The sequence below is a fragment of the Cucurbita pepo genome, chromosome LG11 (assembly GCF_002806865.2).
Source record: "Cucurbita pepo subsp. pepo cultivar mu-cu-16 chromosome LG11, ASM280686v2, whole genome shotgun sequence".
NCBI classification, from domain to species: Eukaryota; Viridiplantae; Streptophyta; class Magnoliopsida; order Cucurbitales; family Cucurbitaceae; genus Cucurbita; species Cucurbita pepo.
This window is the reverse complement of record NC_036648.1, coordinates 4,983,729-4,999,419: the sequence shown is the minus strand read 5'-3', so window position 1 is coordinate 4,999,419 and position 15,691 is coordinate 4,983,729.

Sequence of the window (15,691 nt, the reverse complement as noted above, 5' to 3'; positions counted from 1 at the left end):
GAGACTTGGGATGACATCAAGACATGTGGGCCATGCTGATTGGAAATCAAGATAACATGATGAGACGCAAAGTTGCATTGAGAGAACTTGACCCCAAGTAAGATGCAAGGGCGAGTCGAATGACTTGGCCTAGTATAGAGGCAAGTCGGTTAAGTCGCAAATGGTTAAACATGTACGCACAAGCAGCTTGTGCAGCCGAACAAGCTTGAATTTCACACAAGTAATGTTCAGTTAGCAAAGATAAAACTCGCCTAAGGTCTGACGAACCCACAAAGATGGGTGAAAATTGAATCTGGGGCTTGAGTTTCCCTTAGTGATATGTTAAGGAATCACTACGAGGGGAGTAAGATTCAGATTACCTTGTTGATCGAATATCTCAAGGCAAGAACACTTATTTGAAATTCGAATCACTCCACAAGCAAGATCGATCATGTGAAGCTTGAATGATTCTTGTTGATCAAATATCTCAAGACAAGAACATTTATCTGAGATTCGAATCACTCCACAAACAAGATTGATCATGTCGAGCTTGAATGATTCTACATGTAACCTAAACTACATAGAATTGCAAAGAAACTTAGTCATTGACTAAAGAAAAGCACACATGCTTCTTTTACTATATTTTCCAAGTCTACTTATAAATACAACATACATGCTTTAACATTCATACTTATTGGCCATAATTAATACTTATTGGCCATAATTAACCATTATGTAATAGTAACCTAAAATAAATAAAATGTCTTAAAATACATTAATAAAATACAATAACTCTAAATTGTAATCCACTCAAAATTTATAACATGAAACTTAATTCTTGTTCAATGTGGCATGAATTGAAATATCATTTGATAATTTCAACAATATTTTCTTCACATCTTCATTGAACTATACTGTATGATTGATGTCTCTTGGTTCATATTACTTAGGCTTGTCATGAACGTGTCAAGATCACGATGTCATAAGGTTGAAATTGTGCGGCCATGACACCCAGCTGGCCACATCTCAAAGTCATTAGTTAACCCCCAATAGACTAAGCTTTGGCTCAGGCCTAGGCATCTAAGGCAACTCATTCAACAGAGTTCCTAGTCCAAGCTCATTTGGCATGGTCCAAGTCGCCTCAGTGCCATCAACGCGTGTGCCGCTTCTCAATTGGTTTAGCTAGTTTAGCTTTGGTTCACTCTCTTGCCGTCATTTTAGCTTTTCATTTTTTTTCATTTCTTATCTTGTTTAGGGTGAAAAGTTTAGGTGGATTCAATATTTTTTAGACCAAATTAAGCTTAATTTAAGGCTATTGATCGCATGTAAAATTCAAAAAAAAAAAAAAAAAAAAAAAAAAAAAAAAAAANGTAAATAATAAGTAAATTATCGATTTCACAGGGAACCTATCTTTTTGGTTAATTGTATTTTGTAAATTAAGTGAGTTTTTCGTAACATTCAAATCGGTGTTGGTGATTTTAACTAGTTAAACAAAACTAAAACAGAGTGACACTGTTATCTAAAAATAGAAAATGATGAGAAAATCAGAGAAAGGTTGGGCTAGGAGAGATTAAATAGATAAGTTGTAGATTTTTTAGTTTCTTTTAATAGATTTCCAAGCCCACCTCGGAGGGTCATGAAGGGTGATTATTTCCATAATCGTTGTAATTTCTAGTAACAAGGCTCTAGGAGAATAATTATTTCTAACCCTTCTATTACCCTTCAAGTCTCCTTGATAGAACTAGAGTATTAAAAAGGATTTCATTGCTCCCTCTCTTCTCCCGAATAAGTGAACAACTATGTATGTAAAGTAATTAATTAAACACACATGTAAATCATTAACAACAAGTCTTTAATAAACTAAAATCATATCGTCAACAGACTTAAACTATATAAAACTCTCTCGCCTCCCCTACAAAGTTTAGCTCTCTATACAAACTGAATTGAACAGAGGAATGTACATCTCAATCATGTAAAATTGATGGAATAAGAAAAGAGAATAAGGAAATAGAGAGTTATCTCGGTTTGTTGTCGTTCGTCAATGGAAGTTCCCTTCTCTTGAGCTCTCACGTCCACCTCTTTGTCCTAATCAATCCTTGTTGGTCTCCTTTTTCTTCTGCTGGAATAGGGTTTTCTTCTTCGTCTCTGGTTACAAAGTAGTGCACTGCAGCAGAGGCTGCTGTTGTGTAATTCGATTTTTCTCCAAAGTGTGGCTCTCCTCTTGGTATTCTTTTTCCTTTTATATTAAGCATGGGTTCCCCTTTAGGGATGGAAAGGAATAAGTTGTCCACATAGGATGTTCTTCATTGGGTAGCATGACCCACTTGGACTGCTGACGTGGATTTAAAATTTTCATGTCATCCCTCAATTTATTTCCAGATTTGCTATTCTATTCAGCATGAATGTCTGCAATTTTACCACATAACTCAATTAAACGTACAATTAAGATCGATTTATGCCAAATCATATTTTTTTCATGTTGGACCATAATAAATGATTTCATGCTCACGGATAGAATAAATGGGGTAAATAATGAGAAAATGGTGAATAAGAGTGTCATATTAAATACAAAAAAAAACTTGATATGACTCTACTTTTAGAGAGTTATCATCCATGTCAATTTACCTTATACTTTAGCAAGTTTAGTAGTGTTTCTCACTAGATGATTGTAGCTTTATGAATGAGCTTTAAAATTAATTTTCAATTACTTTAAAATTGGATTATGTTAGGGTTGAACTTAAGTGATGATCAACTAGCGAGAGTGTAGGACCAATGTATGTAATCTATCAAGGTAAGTGGCCTTACTATTAGAATGTTTAATGACTAGGTTCGATGAACTATTTGATGCATAGATAATACGTACTTTGTCGTTTACAGTTATGTGTTATTGAGTTGAATGATTATGTATTATTTGTGTAATAATTTTACACTTACATATGATCAATCATGACTTTATATGAGTATGCATACGTTATACGAGATATAAGGAATATGATTGTATATATGTTATACAAGATACCATGAACTAAAATGTTTATAAACTATGATAGAAAGGTCATGATTATGAATGCACATCTCATGAAAGAATAAAGTCATGAAATGTACGAAAAAATTTATGCGCATCATATCAGGGAACTAATGATTTAAACGGTGGGATCTCATGTTTATTTTTGTTCATGTAGTCATGGATTACTTCTTAGTTATGTATTGTACGGCCACATATACTTTCAAAATTATTCGTGTTCCTTTTCTTCATGTCAGTTTCGACAGCATGAGCATGCGTAAGCCCAATAATCAGGTCTAGATTTACGTTAACAATCCCACCTAATGGATTTAAGGACATGTTTGTAGGTGGTGTGTAGAGAAGTATTATGCATTCAAAATGAAAGGGTGCCATGACCCAACTAGAGGATGAGTTTGAGATATTATTTTAAACAAAATATAAACGAACCAAAATACACCAGCAAGAATGATACCCTAGAACAATCCTCGATTGCGTAATTCTCAAATGCTCTCCCACCTCAGACCAATAGTCAACGAACACGTGAAAAAAGGATGTATAATGGGGAGAATATATAAAAACTCAATAAATAGCCTTCTTATAAGCTCTCACATACTGAAACCTTTATTATTATTATTATTATTTTTTAAAACTCTAGGACGTTTAGGCCTAATTCTACAACTATCTAAGTTTTTAGGAAGGTATCAAGTTTTGAGCTATTCTCTAACATGTCACCCGTAGAAGTTCTCCATCAATCTCTTCAATAATTCCGATAGGTGAAGAAAGGACTGTCTTAATAAGAAGAGGTTGTTATGGTAAGTCCATTCCCCAAAACTTCTGTTATTTATTATTATTTTTTTTTGGTAAGTTGCATCAGCATAAACAATATTTTGATTATAAAATCCAAGAAGTATGAAATAATATTGACATATTTTTTAAATATTTTTGTCATGTGAGTTCTAAGATTCTACTCATACAAAGTCTCTGATGCTCGGATGAAGTCTAACACGTGTGTGTGTGAGAACATATATAAACATTTCAAGAATCGACTCCTGCAAAATCTCCAATGTTCGCATGAAGTCATATATAAACATTCCAAAACTTTACTCATGCAAAGTCTCTAATGGTTGCATGAAGTCTAACACATGGACTATGGTAAAATTTAGAGAATTAGTTTTTCAGAAGTTTGAACTTCAAATTTATGTCACTGGTTCACATAAGTTGACTTGGATTTGAAAAGAAAAAATTGAACTTTCATTAAGAATAAATTAGTAACACCAGCCTAAGCTAATAAGGTAAGTGATCTTACGGTTGGAGTTAGATAATTGAATGATATATGATCGTACATGTCTCATGGCCTCTGTATGCACCATATTAATTATGTTATGTGATTGTGTTTTATGTAATGACATATGATGCTATGGTATGTATTCATGTGATATCTATTACGCCATGTTGTAAATGAATTGAAATACTATGTATGTCATGTTATTTATTGTCATCTAAAGCTATGTGATGTATACATGATGCATAAATGTACTATGTCATGGATGAAAGGAAAAAAAAATGATGTTAATGTTATGCTATGAATGGAAATCATGGGTGATAAAGAAACCCTAATCATCAGCTCAACGATCCAAGCTTTTGTTGAATGTACAGTTAAAAAAAAAAGAAACGTTTCTGTGGTAATCCATATATTCTATATATTGTAGAGTTCTTTACCTTGTCAATTCAAATTCCAATTCCTGGTCATTGAGATTCATGGGCAATACAGATTAATATTAAGCAATAACCCTTAAGTCAAAGAAATTAACACTTCTTTGTACAAAATTCGGATCGAGAGATAAGACTAGAATTAGATTACCTCTTAATATCAAATATCTAGAAGCAAGATTTGGAATCTTGTTCTAAATTGAGTCACTCCACAATCGAACTTCACCAATGCTTGATTGAATGGCTCGGATGCAATGTACGACAAAAATTGCTTGAAACTTATAAATTGCAAAGATGATGCTCAAATTTCCAAGGTAAAAGTTTGAGATCTCAATTTCATTACTCCCAAATCTTCATTTTACATCATAATTTGTGGGTATTTATAGTCTCCCCACAAAAGAAACTTTCAATTCTGAAAGAGCCCACTACACAAGTTAGTGCCCATAATTTAATCTCACTCCCTTCAAATCTCCACGAATCACTACAAGAATTATGAAATTAAAAATAATAAATAAAGTTTTCTAACAATTTATCAATCAAGTGCTTTAGAGCAACTTCATCCGCTACTTCAATGGTGCAAATATTCACTTCTGAAGCTCCAAATGGTTCTTCCTCAAATGAATCAGCTTGTAACACATAAAATAATGGTTGAACTGAGTGTATTCAATTTTTTAGATGATGAAGGAATGCTTGTTGAATCTTCTTGACCTTGGATCATGTAATACGTCTAGTTGGAACATTTGGAACACCGTGATCTAAGATGGGGACCTCATGCATGTATGTATGTCATGTGTATTGAGAAACTTCGTCGTTATGTTATGCTTGTACAGATGTGTACCTTTGATATTTATGTTTGCTATGATATCATGTGAGTCTTTCCTTTTCTGTGGCATCTGGTGACGTGTTAGCACGTTTTGCCCGACCAAGTTAGGTTCAGGGGGTATGTATACGAGCCCGTCTAGTGGGTCTACGTGCACGTGCGTGGGCCATGTGTGAGGAAGTGTCATACAACCAACCCTGCCCTAAGCTGAAAAGAGTACAAGATCATGTTACGATTTTAATGAATAGGCCTCAATCATGTTATGTGTGTGATTGCATTACTAACCCCAACATTGGGATGACTTACTAAAAATTTCTTAAAATATTAAAGTCATGTGCTACCCGTAAATTTTTTAGGTAAAGATAAACTGCCCACCGCCCCTGCACGTTTGTCGATGAATGTTGGAATGGCCATGGAAGTCAAAATAGAACACTAATATGCATTAATTTCATTTAGTAGTTGATAGGTGACTTATTTCATTTTTTTCATGTTAAAAGACTATGTTATTTCTTATTTGTTATTTTAAATTAAATGTCTAAGTCCGTGGCTTCATTTTAAAGTGTTTATTATGAATTTCCGCATATGTTATTTAAAAGCATGCATGTGGTGACGTCACTTCTTTAGCCAAGAAAATTACGGGTGTTACAGACCTTGCGAAGCCTAGAAGTTGTTGACCTAGTTTTAACATCGCGGATCTACTAAACAACGTGTCTCATCTCGAGGGTGAACTAACTTTTCTGTTCTCATACTTAGTAAGCTTTCATTGTCACAATAGTGAATGACTGGTACTCTTGGTTGAGGAAAGAGCTCAATATATCTCATAGGTTAGTATGGTATCTCTATCTTAACACATTTGTGTAAGGTTAATAAGCGACCCTTCCACAAGAACTACCACACAATCAATGTCTAGGGGAGTGACCTTGCATGCTTGCCAACTCATTTTACCCATGTGATCCCTCGCCCCCTCTCAAGGCAGGTTTACAATGCATCGAATCGGTTCAGGGAGCTCCTGACCGTTTTCCACACACGATAGTGGCACCCATTACGAGCTAAAATACTTATGTAGTCTAATAAGGAATCAACCCAAGGGAAAACTTTGATACCAAATGATAAGGAATAAGTACAAAGGAAGTAAGATTCAGATTACATTGTTGATCGAATATCTTAAGGCAAGAACACTTGTTTGAGATTTGAATCACTCCACAAGTAAGATCGATCATGTCTAACTTGAATGAATCTAAACATGAAATCTAAACTATATAAAATTGCAAAGGAAAGGTAATCACACTCAGTCCTAATGGTAAAGAATCAATCCACAAGCAAGATTGATCATGTTAAGCTTGAATGATTCTACATGCAACATAAACTAATAGAATTGCAAAGAAACTTAGTCATTGGCTAAAGGAAAGCACGAATGCTCATTTTACTACATTTTCCAAGTCTTCTTTACAAATATAACATACATGATTTTATATAGTCTCAAAATGAAACCCTTTATCTTCCATGAGACATTTCAAGAGTTCGTAACCTTTTGATCATAATTAGCCACTGTGTAAATGTAACCTATGTAAATAAAAAGTCTTAAAACTTAAAATACATTAATGAAAGACCATAAATCTAGTTTTTAATAATCTTTCATAAATATGTAACCTCCTAAGAATAAATGAATCCCACTTGAAGTATTTTGAAGTCTTTGTCCCATAAATGAAGCTTGATTTTCTTAATGTGACATTAATATTATCTGCTTGAGATGTCTTGGTTCTATCAGTCTCTCGTCTTCTCTTAAGACGAGTTTATAGAATTACAGCCCAAGCTCTCGACCCATCTCAATACACAATAGTAACTCTTAAAGTTGTCATGATGCATCATCCTATTTGAACTTAGTCAAGCTCAACAATACGAGTTCTTAGATACTTACCATTTGGAAGGGGCACTATTAGGTTCGACCTAGGTCATCGAATAATGATACTGAGATATTCGAGCAAAATAAGAGGTGGTCAAACTCTAGTGATACCGTTCACGCTGCTAGCAATCTTATCTTTAATTTCTTTAGGTGCCATGGAGGTTTACTAGAATCTTATGGCATTTATATGGTTTAAATCTCGAACTCACATTTTTTGGACTCTCGAGACTAGCTCATTGTGGTTAACCTAATTTTTGGGAGCACTATGGTCTCGACCATTGATCGTCGCTCGCGATCTTAGAGTGTTCAGCCTACCGGAAACATTTTGGACTAGGTCAATCAACAAATGACACCTAAGACAAATTACCCTTCCGGCTTTGGACTACAAAATCAAATAGCATATGGTTCTCAAGAAGCCAATACCCAAAGGAAAAGAACTAGCCAAGCTCAACACATATCAGAAAAATAACTGAAGAGCCTAATAAAAGAATATATGGCCAAGAACAATGTTGTGATATAGAGTCACAAGCATCCTTGCAAAATGTACAAGTTCAAGTAGGTCAATTAGCCATTGAATTACAAAATAGACTTCTTGGGAAGCTACCAACCGATATCAAAATTCCAAAAAGAGAAGATGGAACAATGTCAAATAATACAATTGAGAAGTGGGAAGGAAATACCCCTCATGAAGGTGAAAAGAAGGAAAGCAACAGTTGAAAGACATCAGAGAATGCTCGGAAGGAGCAGAGCAAAAATTATGTACAAAGAAACACAAGTAGCAAACGAGAACATATATCCTAGCACCTCCTTTCCCACGGGAAGTAGGAAGCCCATTTCGAGAATTTGATGGATATCTTTAAGAAAATTCATATAAACATACCACTAGTACAAGCCTTAAAAGATGTCTAATTATGTTAAATTCTTAAAGGATACCCTCACCAATCCAAGAAAATGGGAAGAATTTAAAGTGGTAGTGTTGAATGAAGAGTGTAGTACAATATTGAAAAACAACCTATTCACAGTCCCAATATCAATTGGAGGGAAGGAGCTAAGATGAGCATTATGTGATTTTGGGATCAAACACTAATCTAATGTCATTGTCTTATTTACAAAAGGTTAGATATTTGGTGAAACTAGACCAACTACAGTCACCCTTCAACTAGCACACCGATTTCTCATTCATCCAAAAGTAAAGATCGAAGATCTATTAATTCAAGTAGACAAGTCCATATTTTCTGCGGATTTTATCGTTTTGGATAATGAAGCGGACCGTGATGTTCCAATTATCTTAGGAAGACCTTTTTTCAAATGCGGAAGAACATTGGTAGATGCCCACAACAAAACTATAATGTTGAGAATGAATGATCAACAAATATAATTCAATGTCAATGACACCCCAAAATATTTAGTAAAATTAGAGGAATGCTCGACAATTTATGAATTGACAGAAAATCAAGCAAATAGTTGGAAACAACAACAAGAAGACACCAACTAGAATAATTTCAGTTTTTGAATCAACTAGAATAATTTCAGTTTTTGAATCATTGGAATTAGAGAAAAGAAAATTTTCATCAATGAAGCCATCTATTGAAGAAACGTCCTTGAACTACATCTTAGAAGTTGAACTATTTGATATACGAGGGATAGACTTCACGGAATTGCTCCCACCCCTTGTAGGATGGAGAATTTCAAAGGGGCATAACCTCCTTGACAATGGATAGTTAATATTTAGTTTCTTATAACTTTTATTTTATTGATAGAATATTTTACTTATACCTTGTTTTAATGTTTACCTTCGCCTCCTTTCAATAATATTATACAAAGATTTTTCGGTTAAATATGTTAATTTCAAAATTAACCATAGTTGAGATTAAATTGCCGACTCATGTTACCTTGCATAAGTATTTATCGTAATAAGGTCATGAGATAAAAGGTGTTGTGGGACACTATGTACATAATTTGTTTGAAGGGTCATCGTGACTAAATCATTTTGTACCAATGTAGAAATATTTCTTTGAAATTTCTGGTAGATTAGAAGAAAAAAATAAATAAATAATTAAGCCTCAAAGGCTCATTATCAGCCTCATCAGAGTGAAGTGTCTGTCGAAGGTAATAGAGATTTTAAAAAGGGAAAAAGTTATCCTTATTATTGAGGTGAGTTGCATCACAAATGTGATCTACTAAAAACTTCAGGATTCTAGCAAGAGAGCCAAGCTAAGAAAGAATGAATGTTAAGCTATATAGTCACTCCTTGAAGACTTTCGTGATCTACACCACAAGTGGAGGCACCTAGAGAATAAGGAGATGACTTGAAAGATTCTCGGGGAAGAAAAATATATATTATGATAAGAGGAAGTTAATGAAATGAATTACAAGGTCAAGTCACAAAAGCAAAGGTAAAAGAAATGACGATCATCCTAGAAGTGTTTTGGGGAATACTGTGGAAATAAGAAATGTGTTATTTTTCTTGTAGAACTTGGTTATAAATGTAGAGTTATGTGGGGAAAAACTGAATTGAGGAAGAAGTATATGGAATGCGATCGTAATTATGTTTTGATGAATACTCTACAAACAGGAATACAAAAAAAAAAAAAAAAAAAAAAAAAAAAAAAAAAAAAAAAAAAAAAANACGATTACTCAAGGATGAACAATCTCTTAAGTTTGCGAGTGTGATAAATCTCCCTGAGTTATACCAAAGCCTTTTATATTTACTGATACTCGTCATTTTCTCATTAATTGCTTCATTTATTCAAATTAGTAAGCATGAAATAGTCAATTGTGATTCAACAAAAAGAGAATCAATTTAAAATAATTGGTCTACCAAATCTAGAAACAACTTTCCTAGCATTGACATATTTGTACAAATTGCTGACCTTGAGGTCGAAGCAAGCAAGCCACGTGTATCATTGACTATCCGATTATAAGCTTTCTAAGTGGACGAATTATCCATTCTCACGACAAATTATCCAATTATAAGCGCACTTTTGTTGTGACATGTGGCACTCGCTGGTTGGCCAACAAAGTTCACATTCCTACGTTTGATTCCACACGAGCACAAAACTTTTGTTTATTTCCTTGGCAAATGGTGTCACGACGCGTGGTCTTATATATGATTGACGCGTGTCCCTATCCACATCAATCACGTACCTGCATTCATTGATCGACACATGTCACCTACATTTCATCTTCCCAATAATTTGCCAAATTCAACCCATGTAACATTTTCCCTAATTTCTTCTAGTTTTTGTATAATTTTGTTTCGCTAATTGTGGAGAAGAATAAACTCGTTCAAATTTGGCTCAAAACTAGAAAACTCATGGTAAGTTACCACATGCTTACACGGAGACTTAAATATCTAGTAAACACCTATTTGCAGACTCTCGTCAAATCTAATCGACAGTAAGTTACCACAAGCTTTTCTCTAAGCTTTAAGAAGTCCTTGCCTAATTCTACAACTATTTGAGCTTCTAGAAGATCTCGAAGTTCTAAGGGATTCTCTAATATGGGGTTTGGAAGCTATTCATTAGGTTCTAATGTCGTAGATTTCCCTGAAGTCGACTCTCATCTCCTAGTGAACCAGATTTCTATTCTCGTACTCAGTAAGCTTGCATAGTTACAATAGTGAAGGTTCAGTATCTTGGGTTGAGACGCAACTTACATCATGTCTAGAGGACAATATGACATCTGGTTTGAGCACACCTATGTAAGGTTAACGGGCGTCCCTTCCATAGGAAATACCATATAGTCAACATCTGGGTGAGTGATCATGTGTGCCTGCCAACTACTAAGTCTACCCATGTGCTCTCTCATCGGGTCAAGGCTAGTTTACAGTACAACGAGTCTGTTCGAGGGACCCTTTATCACGACCCAATTTTCAAGCTTGTCCAAATCACGGATCACAACTAGGGTTGACTCGATAGTGTCAAAAGACAGTAAAATTTGTCTCAAATAAAGACAAAGTATGAACGAGACAAGACATGCACGCCCATGCGGCCTCACACGTTGCACGCCCTCAACCACGCGCCTATCATCTTCAACCTTGTGTCCCCGCCTAATTTTGTAGATACTTTCTCTAATTCCCTTTATTTCCCACGCTCAATTTCCCCTCTTATGGTCGATATCTCTTCTCCATTTCTTCTACACAATTGTAGATCTACTCATACTCGAACATTAAATTATGTTGACGGGTTGTGAAATTGAGGCCTCATATTTTATTCGTCCTTTGTTCTACCTTCTTATAATTTTTTTTTTTTTTTTTTATTTCCCCTAATCTCTTAGTTGTAAGAGGAAATCAGTATTTTATATGAATCTCCAACTGTTTTGGTATTATTAATTAGGACCGTAATTACATGTATACTATTGTAAGGTACTCATTGGATAAATCAAATTATAAAAAAAATAATTAAAATTAGAAATCAAGGGTCACTAGATTTTCAACTAAATTTTTTTACTATGGACTATTGTTAGGTAAAAGAAAGGAGAGAAGCCACTATTAATTAGTAGCTATTTTAGATTCTTTATGCAAGTATATCTATATGATCGACTTTGTGTAGATTACAAATTAGCTAGTATCTAATATATTCATGGTTAGCTTATGAGTCCACATGTTGTGGCGATTAGGTTACTATTAGAGAGTTATTCCGCTGTGATAACTTGCTTGTCTAGGCTATGGATGTACGAGCTAGAGTTGTTCCTCAGCTTCCTAAGTCTTATGGGATAGAACGAGCCATTGCTCTAGAGATTAGATACCAATAAGCGGTGTTAGGTTCATTAGATGCATACTAGGTTGCAAACATTAGTTTCACTTCTAAACTCAGGACCTAACACTTATGAGAGCTAGTCCAACAACTTTTTTCCCATAATTACAGTGAAACTCATAAGTGATGAAGTTCAACAAGGATTCAAGGGATCGAGACACTCTTTCTAGAGATCAAAACTGAGCAAGTCAAGAGTGGTTCATAGATGAACACTAAGGTGTGAGCTTTAGTGGCTGGTGTGATAGAAAAGAAAAATGATTAGAGAAAAATTCTAGAGACATAAATATAGAAAAAGAAAATAGTAAAAAAATTGAAGAAAAAACATGAATAAAAAAGAAAGAGAAAAAAGGAAAAAAAAAAAAAANGGCCGCAGCAAGTGATATGAATTCAACTATTGACCCTTTGCATATACCCGAAGGACCAATTACAAGAAGAAAGGTTAAGAAGATTCAAGAGACCTATACATTGCTTCAAAGGCTAGCTAGTGTACAAGTTAAAACAAATACTTTTGAGCCCAAAAATCTTTATAGCATTAGCATATCAAATCAAGAAAATAATGGAGTGACCACATTCGAAAGAAGACTTTGCCTTTGGTAGTTGAACTACCAATTAAGACAATTTATGTATGTCTTATTTTCTTCAATTTGTATTTACTAGTTTTTAAGGGTAGTTGTCGTTTGTAGTTGGTAGATGAACTTCATTATGTTTGGTTATCTTTTTGACCTATTTAAAGGCACGTAATATTCATGCTTGATCATCATTGTTGAATACAAACAAAACCTTTGTGTTTTCTTGATACCTTTTTTGTGTTATTTTTTTTAGAATCTTGCTTTAGGTTTGATATTTAAACCGATTCATTTGATTAGTTTTGATCAAAAGCTAATTCTGGAGTCAGTCGTCTTCGAATCTAAAAGTGACCATCATAGATTCCAAGTTCGATCTAAGAGTCATTCATCTTCTAACCAACTCTTTGTCGAAATCAATTCGTTAAGTTAGCTTTCTTTGTGAACGTTTGCAAGGATTCTACAAGGACCTTTAGCTCTGCAAAATCCAGCATTATTGGCGCTTATCATTTGGTATCAGAGCATTTGATCGGCATTTTTTGGCCGCTCTAAAGGTGAAATATATTTATTGTTTTTTTTTCTATCGACTTTTTAGTCTCTCTCAGATTATCGAAAAAAAAAAGAAAAGAAATGAAAAAAAAGAAAAATCAGTAAAAAAAAATATCAGTTCGGAGAAAAAATATTCAGTTCTTATCATTTATTTGAGTTTATTCAAAATTTTCAAGCTCTTGATCCTTGAAATACTAGTCTTAGTTTGTGAGAGTTGATTGTTGAATTGGTTATAATCAAGCTTAAAGCAAGATTGCACAAAAAAAAAAAAAAAAAAAAAAAANTATTAAACACGAGTGTCCCTGAGTGAAATTTTTTGTGAGAAGTGTGGAGAGGTCCCAATATTACTGTATTACTGATAACAAAATGTCACATAATGGAGAAAGAGTACCACCATTACCAGATCTTAATACAACCATTCTTCAACCAATTCAAGGTATAATGGAAATGATGATGGAAGATAGGCAAGAAAGAAGGGCACAACAACAAAGACAAGAACAAGCATTACAAAAAGATGAAGGTATAGTTGTACAAGAAAGACAAGTTGAAGGAAGATGGAGAGGAAGAAATAATCATGCAAATTATTATGCAACCTAGAAGGATGGAAAGAGTACATGAAGAAAGAGATGAGGGAGTTAAACTTAAAATCTCACCCTTTCGTGGAACGGCAGATTCTGAGGCATACTTGCAATGAGAGAGAAAGATAGAGCATGTGTTTGATTGCAACACCTATAGTGAAAATAAGAAGATGAGACTTGCTATTGCCGAATTTACCAATCATGCCAGTGATTGGTACCAACATCTCAAATCCGAGAGAAGAAAAAAAAAGGAGGATCCAATAGAGACTTGGGAAGAACTTAAAGAAGCCATGAGAAAAAAGGTATGTTCTGAAACATTACGAAAGAAATTTGAAGACTAAATTGCAAGGTTTGAGGCAAGGACAAAAAAGTGTTGCTAAATATTATTAAGAGATGGAGACTATGATGAAAATAGCAAACATAGAGAAGAAGAAGATACCATGTCTAGATTCCTTGGAGGTTTGAATCGAGAAATTGCTCATATTGTTGACAGAAATCCAACACCATATCTAGAAGACATGTATCATTATGCTATAAAAATTGAAGACCAATTGAAGGAAGAAAAAGAGCATTAAAAAAGGTACACATCACGAGCTAACACATTTTCAAATTCTAAAACTTGGGATAAGGATAGTTTTGTGAATAGAAATGAATCGACGTCACCAAAAGAAAAGTTTGTGGCTGCTAAAAGAGTGGAGGCTGAGAGTTCAAATGGTAAAAAGAATGAAGCTTCAAATACTATAAAGGAGAAGTCTAGTTCTATTCAATGTTGGAAGTGCAAAGGGTTTGGACACATGAGCAAAGAGTGGGTTAATAAAAGAGTTACGGTGATAAGGAATGATATACTTGATTCAGATGATGAATGTGAGGATCATGATTCACAACTTGTGGAAGAAATTGCAGCATATGATGATGAGTATGTTGAAGAAGGTAATTCCATATATTTGAATCACAAGAAGGGTACTCAATGTTCAAATCAAGGAAGAGAAATTTGAAGATCAAAGGAAAACTTGTTCCACACAAGATGTTTGATCAAAGGAGACCCATGCAGCTTGGTGATTGATAGTGGAAGTTCACAAACGTGGTAAGCAGTTTCCGTTTCCTTGTAAAAAGACTTCAACTTTCTATCCATCCCCACAAACTTCAATAGTTGACCAATAAAGAAGAAATTAAGGTGAACTCCCAAGCTCTTATTTATTTTACTCTTGGAAGATATAAAGATGAGGTTTTTTGTGATGTCGTACCAATGCATGCGGGAGACATCTTGTTCGGCCGACCTTGGCAATATGATGGAAAGGTAATATTTGATGGTTTGATGAACAAGTATACTTTTACTTTGTGTGGGAAGAAATTTACTTTACTTCCATTGTGACCAATTGAAATTAGAGAATAAAAGAAAAGAATATGAAGAACAACAGTGGAGAGAAGAAACTAAGGTAAAAGAGAGAGATAAGAGTGAAAAAAATTAAAGAGAAAAGTGAGTGGCAAACAGATGAGTGAAACCAATAAAAAAAAAAAAGTGATTTGGAGGAAAAGGGAGAGAATGTGAGTTTGGTTATTAGAAAGGGAGAAATGAGAAATATGTTAGTTCAATAACCAAAATTTGTACTGATGTGGAAAGGAACGTGTTTATCAATAGAACCAAAAATTGATGATGCTTTGCAAGTGCTTCTAAGTTTCTTTTTCTAGAATTCAATGACATGTTTCCACATGAAGATGCATGTATGGGGTTACTCCTCTAAGAGGGATTGAACACCAAACTGACTTTGTGCTTGGGGCAACTCTTCCAAATATGGCTACCCATAGAACCAATCCGACTAAGACTAAG